Here is a 6,705-nt window from a genome sequence, read left to right as displayed (position 1 = left end):
GAGAAATAAGACAACTAACAGATGTCAGAACTCAAATGGACTTAACAGACATCTAGAGAACATTCCTCCCAAACACAAAAGAATATAAATTCTTCTCAGCACCTCATGGACCTTCTCTAAAATTGACCCCATACATGGTGATAAAGCAAACCTCAACAGACACAAACAATTGTAATAACGACCTGTGTCTTATCAGATCACCATGTTTTAAAGTTAGAATTCAAAAACACTAATCACAGAAAGTCTACAAACCCTTTGAAAGTGAATTGTGCTCAGTTGAATCAACAGTGGGTCAAAGAAGAAAGAAGGAAAGTGTTACGAGCTGGGGGACTTCAGCTCCAGGTTCTTTTCAAGTAATATCTATGAGGACTCTGCGCCCTTCTCCCCAGAGAGTGATGAGTAACCAGACCAAGAAAGAGAATTGTTTTTTTTTTTTGTTTGTTTGTTTGTTTTTCGAGACAGGGTTTCTCTGTGGTTTTTGGAGCCTGTCCTGGAACTAGCTCTGTAGACCAGGCTGGTCTCGAAAAGAGAATTGTTTTTATGATGATTCTTTACTAGCAACTTCAATATCCAATGCATCAATGGGGTTTACAATCTCAATAGGCATGGGGGATTGATAATGGGCAACACACAGGCACTTCAATATCACAGTTATTAATCCTATTAAACCTAATACATAAAACCAATTCATAACTTTAATCTAACTTATCACTTATCTATAAAATACTTCTTAACCTTAATACAACTTATCCATTATTTATCTATAATTTTAATACAACTTATCCATTACTTATCTACAAAACACTCCCTAACCTTAACTTATCCATTAATTATCTATAAAACGCTTCTTAACTTTAACTTATCCATTAATATTTCCTAATCTTATCAATTATCCATAAAATATCTCTTAACATTTCACACACTAAACATATGTATTAACACATCTATGCTCTTCTCTTAACCTCTCATACACACATGAAATAGCATCATATGACCTGGTATTCCCTGGCTTAAAAAGGGCTTTTTGAATTTCTTCAGGCTGGGCTCTTGTCTGCACTGGGGGCTGGGTAGCGAAGATCGACTCTTGACCCCGTAGTCTGCACTCCGGAGATAAGGTTCCAATGTTCCAGGCTGGTATCTGGTAGGGTCTTGGACTTGGCTTTTCGGGTGACTGAGTCTCGGGAGGCAAGGCTTTAGTTCTCTATTCTCGAAGACGAGGCTTTGATCTCGGGATGGCAAAGCATCCTGAAAGGCATAGTATCTAGTCTGTTCTCGGGAGACAGACCTTCAATGTCCACTCTCAGGGAATGAGGATTTGCATTCGGGATGCAAGGCGCTAAATATCTGTTTTCGGGAGACGAAGCTCTGTACTCGGGAGACAGAACATTAAATGTTCAGGCAAGGCGTTTAATATTGCTGCTTTTCAGGAGGCAGCCTAGGAGAATCTCTCTTTCCACGGAGGCCTGGTGCCAGTGCCATTGTGAGAAGTGAGATAACCATCCTGCTTCAGTCACCTCTTTTAAGTCAGTTCAAAACTGCCCCTCGTTTGATCCTTCTGATAACCAGGTGTCCTAGGTTATCAGTATCAACTGGCCACAGAAGGGTGGGGGTCCCTCTTTTGTGGCAAGATTATTTCATTACACCAAGTTACATTCATTCTTATTCTATAAATTTCCTGCTCTGTCTACACTACAGATTCCCCTTTATTTATTCATTCAGAGGCAGTTTCGAGCTCATTCCAGTGACCAGCAGTGCAAGGCTCGCCCACTCACCCTGCCGGCCTCCTGTGGCTCCCAGCCGCGCTCCCCGCCCCCAATGGCAGCCTGGCGCCTAACGCAGGCTCGCCCAATCCAGCCCACCAGGCTGATGGGGGCTTGAGGGCCACAATGAACCACCTACCTTTGTAGTCACTTCTAGGCCAGTCGCATCAGAAAGAGAACCTCAGGAGCAAGTATGTGTTGCTTACTACAGTTGTGTGGACCTGACACTGTATGAGGGGAAGAGAGAAGGACTACTACTGGGGTGTGTATCTACACATAAGATAAAATGCCCTAAAATTAGGTCAGAGAGGTGGCCTCAGAGCCCCGCAAGCATACTAAAAAGCTTTAAATTGTATGTCACAGATGCGTGAATGAATACTTCAATGAATTTTTCTAAATGGAGTCTTTCATGTCTCAAAAACATTCTTAATTTATCAATGAGTGTGTGTATAGATATATATATATTAATATAATGTATTATGCATGCATGTATTTTATAAACTTCCCAAGGGTACTAAGCATCAGAAATGCAAAGCTAAATGAAACGTAATCTTATCCCACCAAGAGCACAGCAAATCCAGCCATTACAGGAAATAATAGGAAGGATCCTCAAAAACAAAAAACCCGGAAATAGAACTGCTATTTGTTCTAGCAATCCCCAGCCTGGACAAACACAAAGGAAGGAGAAGCAGTGTGCTGAAGAAGACCTACACTCTCTTTTCAACACAGTGCTCACAACAGACAGACGACAGGATCATCCGAGGAATCCACTGACCAGGAAATAAAAAAAAAAAAAAACAAAGTATGGGTGCATATGCCGTGGCACATTATTTTGCCTTATAAAGAATAAAATTCTGTCATTTGTGGACATGCAGATTAGACCTGAAGACATTCTGGCCAATCAAGCACTGAAATATAATTGCCAGGTATACATCATTTATATGTAGAAGCCAAAGTTAATCAGTCTCAAAGAAGTATAAAATTATAGTCATCAGAAACCGCTAAGGGTACGGGAGAGAGGATGGACAACAGGCGAGGCACAGGTGCTTACTTGCATGAGAACAATACTTTCTGTTCTCTGACACAATAGAATAAGTATGATCTACAGCAACAAATTCACATTTGCAAAATAGCCCCTAGAGGGCTGCCAAGATGGCTCAGCAGGTAAAAGAACTTGTTGCCCAAAATGACGACCTGAATTCTATCCTTCCTGGAATCTACAGGGTAGAAGGAACAAACCCACTCCTGAAGTTGACTTCTCAAAGTCACACATGCAGTAGAACACACGTGTGTACATGCACACTCACAGAGAGAGACAAAGGCAGAGGAAGAGGAGGAGGGAGAACTGTCTGAGGTGATACAAGTTATCCTGACATCGTCTTCCCATCACACACATACTGAAAGACTAGCCCATTTATATGTAAGCTTAATATGCATCACTTTGAAATAAGTGTGGTTAAAAAGACAAAAGATAAATTATAGTTACTGATATCAGAAGAGAAAACTGAGAAGACACTTGGGGCCCTGCTTCAACTAGCTTAGCCTTAAACAGAAAAGCTTCTCCTTGTAGTGAGAAGGTAACTGTAAAGCCCAAGATTGCACGGGATGCTGAGAATAGAGGGCCTGGAAATGACCTTTATCATACCCTTAAGGAACAGGAAACACAGGAGGAGGAAATAACATAAAAGCCTAGGAACTGAGGATGGGAAGAGGAGCTGCAAAAGAATAGCCAAAAACGAGACAGCTATGCCAACTCACAGCACAGTGTACACCAGCATGCACACCGTGATCCACGGGGATCAGGCCCCGAGGAGTCAGCCATGGAGGTAGAAGGGACACACAGTTGGGAACATATTCTGGGGGTGGGGGAGGCATGGTATCCAGTTATATAGCCACTGGTGAGCCCACCAAGAGCTGATGGCTCGTTACAAACTCGGGACACTCGGATGGCCCAGATTAAACTCTGTGAGACACTAAACAAAACCAAGACTAGTAAATAAGCAGAGAAGGTTTGTATAGGGGACGGGGAATGAACATGGTGGGAGGGAGCTGGGCAGGCAGAATAGAAACTGAAAGAATAGAATTCACTAATAAAAAGTCATTTTCTTAACAAAAGGAAGTCAACTTTATATTTTAATTAAAACCTGGGTCCTGGGAGAGCTTCAAAGAAAGAACAGATTGATTTCAGACTTAGTAAAAAGAAATTCAAAGTGATTGGGAGAAGAGAGAAAAAGACATTGAGCAGAGACAGAAGTGAGCGTTTTTAATGGGATGAGTGATATAGTCACCAAGTAGTGTAAAGATGGCAATAACACCGAAATTAATTTGTAGGTCAATGTCACTCCAGTGAAAATTCCTAATATTTTCCAAAGACCTTGTCAAACATTTGCTAAATCAAAGAAGCGAAAAGAAAAAAGAAAGAAAAGTAAACCCAGCTAAGAATAGCGATGAAAAAGTATTCCTCCTCTTACCCCTCACTTCATTCTTTCCCAAAGGCTCGGTTACTAAGGTAGTGTGCTATTTGTAAGGAGACAGACCAGCATAGCAGGTAAACAGATAAAAGGGCCATGAGCTACCTATGAAGCCATGATTATCTGAACAAGTGTTACAAATAAGTAGACAAATAATAAATGCACTAATAGATGATACTGCCACAAGGAGAGTCACACCCTCGGGCCAAGATAATTACAATTTTTCCTGATCGCATTATCTCCCATCACACAAGAATGCCGGTGATCTCCACCCTTGCCCAACTCAATGCAGTTCCAATTAACTGCCACAGTGACCCTTGTTCAACTCTATGGTGCATAATGGCTCTCACTTACAAAATCCCTTCAACAGCTCCTTCCACTACCTCATGGGAGTCGCAACAAAATGAGATAAATTACTCTGTGAAGATGCTCACAGGGCCCTGCACACAATGACAACAGATACGACCGTTTCTGTCCCCTCTTGCTCATCAATCCCACATTCCCTTCTTTACTGAACGACTTTGTCCTCCTGGCACTACTTCAGCGGAGGAGGTGGGTGTCTTCATGGGGCAGAGAGACCTGCATCAGCCACCTGTCAGGAGCAGGACAACTGCGCCTGGAGCTGCAGCCAACAGGGGTGGGTTCACACGCTCCACAGCTCTACACCAAGAGTTCAGGAGAAGCGACCAACACTTCACTAACACTGAACACATCAACCATGCATGCACTGACATACATTTTCCCTCAAAAGTGTTATCAGTCTCCACCTAAATCTACCTGGTTTCCCTCAGGTAGATATAGGATTTCAGGAACCCTGGAGGAAGGGACCAAGGTAAGAACAACAGATAAAGGGAAATAAATCCCATTCAAAATCTTGTGCATTGATAAATACTATCATTGCTGGTGATAGTAAAGCAGGCTCTTATTAAAGAGCAAGCACTGTATGTATATTTGTTTACCTCTCATGACAAACAACTGACTCAGCAACATGCATGATACTTGGTTTTGTACAGAGAAAAATAATATAAAAGAACATTTGAAATACTCTGAGTCATAATAATTATTAAAACAAAACTATCTGTAGAAACCAGGGTAATGCATATTAAGAGATAACATCCCACACCAGTATTAGAAAGCAGAGAAAAGAGAGACCAGAGCTGGGATGGAAGCGACAGGAATCGGTGTGGAGTGCCATACCCAGCTACTTAGAGAAGTACTGGAAATAACTGATAAAGCTGAATCTGGCTGGCATTCTACACATCCAGGATGCATCAGCTACTACAGATAGAGACAACCTCCAGCGTGTGTCCAGAAGTGGTAGGGTTCACTGCGGAACTTATCTGCAGGGAGGGAAGTGTCATAAGACCCCAAACTCCCATCAATAGAAAAACATGTTATTATTGATTTAAAATAAATATCACATAGCATTTAATATCAATGGGTCAATTGATATACATGCTTTTCCTCACAAATCCATATAATACAGCTGAGCAAAGAGAGTAAGGGGCAGAATGTCACTCAGTGGTCGCCATGTTTGCCAAGTCTGCTCGTAGGCACAAATGTTCTGGCTGGAATGAATGAGATTGAGGGAATGGATCTAGGACCTTCTGTGAATGCCAAAAATCTTTGGAGGCTCACCTTCTGTATAGATAGTCATCCATAACATTCAAGCTTGTAGTCATGTTTGGTAGGTTTTCTAGATGTACAAAAATGCATTTCAGATAGATAGTTATTCTTCAAGCCTTTCAAAGACCTTCAGAATATGGCATTTAAAATGTTTAAGAACTTGGGACTTACCATGACAAGAGACACAACTGTTCCTGGCAGCACCAATTACTTCAAGAGGATGATGGGCACCAAAGAGGCTCAGAGACAACCAAGTATTTGCTTCTGGTATCATAGGTGTAACAGAAGAAGGAGCATCAATTAGTGGGTTTTCCTGTTGATTCTGAATTCTCACTGACAGCCCCAGAAAGAAGAGCAGGAACAAGGGAATTCTCTGTACCTGGGACTTTCACATACAACATTTAAATACTTAGTATATGGGCTCTCCTGTAAATAATGAGAAAAGCAATCTATAGACTCAGTGCAGTCCCCATCAAAATCCCAACACAATTTTCACAGGTCTTGAAAGATAATAATCAACTTCATATGGAAAAACAAAAAACCTAGGATAGCCAAAACAATACTATGCAATAAAGGAACTTCCAGAGGCATTACCATCCCTTACATCAAGCTCTATTACAGAGCTACAGTAATAAAAACAGCTTGTTATTGACATAAAAGCAGAGAAGTTGACAAATAGAATCAAATCAAAGAACCAGATATTAATCCACACACCTATGAAAACCTGAGTTTTGACAAATAAGCTAAAATTATACAATGGAAAGAAGAAAACATCTTCAACAGATGGTGTTGGCAAAACTGAATGTTGATATGTAGAAGAAAGAAAATAGATTCATATCAAATGAAAT

General features: G+C 41.1%; 1 long non-coding RNA gene across 1 annotated transcript; it reads right to left on the bottom strand.

Annotated features, from left to right (window-relative positions):
* Positions 1–1,181: 1,181 nt before the first annotated feature.
* On the bottom strand, positions 1,182–6,120 carry LOC121459027. The gene is made up of 3 exons (XR_005975897.1): positions 6,029–6,120; positions 5,870–5,927; positions 1,182–1,365 (listed from the first exon to the last, which is right to left on the bottom strand). It is a non-coding gene; the product is annotated as an uncharacterized LOC121459027 (long non-coding RNA).
* Positions 6,121–6,705: the final 585 nt, after the last annotated feature.

The sequence above is a fragment of the Microtus oregoni genome, unplaced genomic scaffold (genome assembly GCF_018167655.1).
Source record: "Microtus oregoni isolate MIOR12 unplaced genomic scaffold, Mior012 000018F_ref0000195, whole genome shotgun sequence".
Taxonomy (NCBI): Eukaryota; Metazoa; Chordata; class Mammalia; order Rodentia; family Cricetidae; genus Microtus; species Microtus oregoni.
The sequence above is the reverse complement of the archived record's forward strand: the minus strand, read 5'-3'. Positions and strand labels throughout refer to the sequence as shown.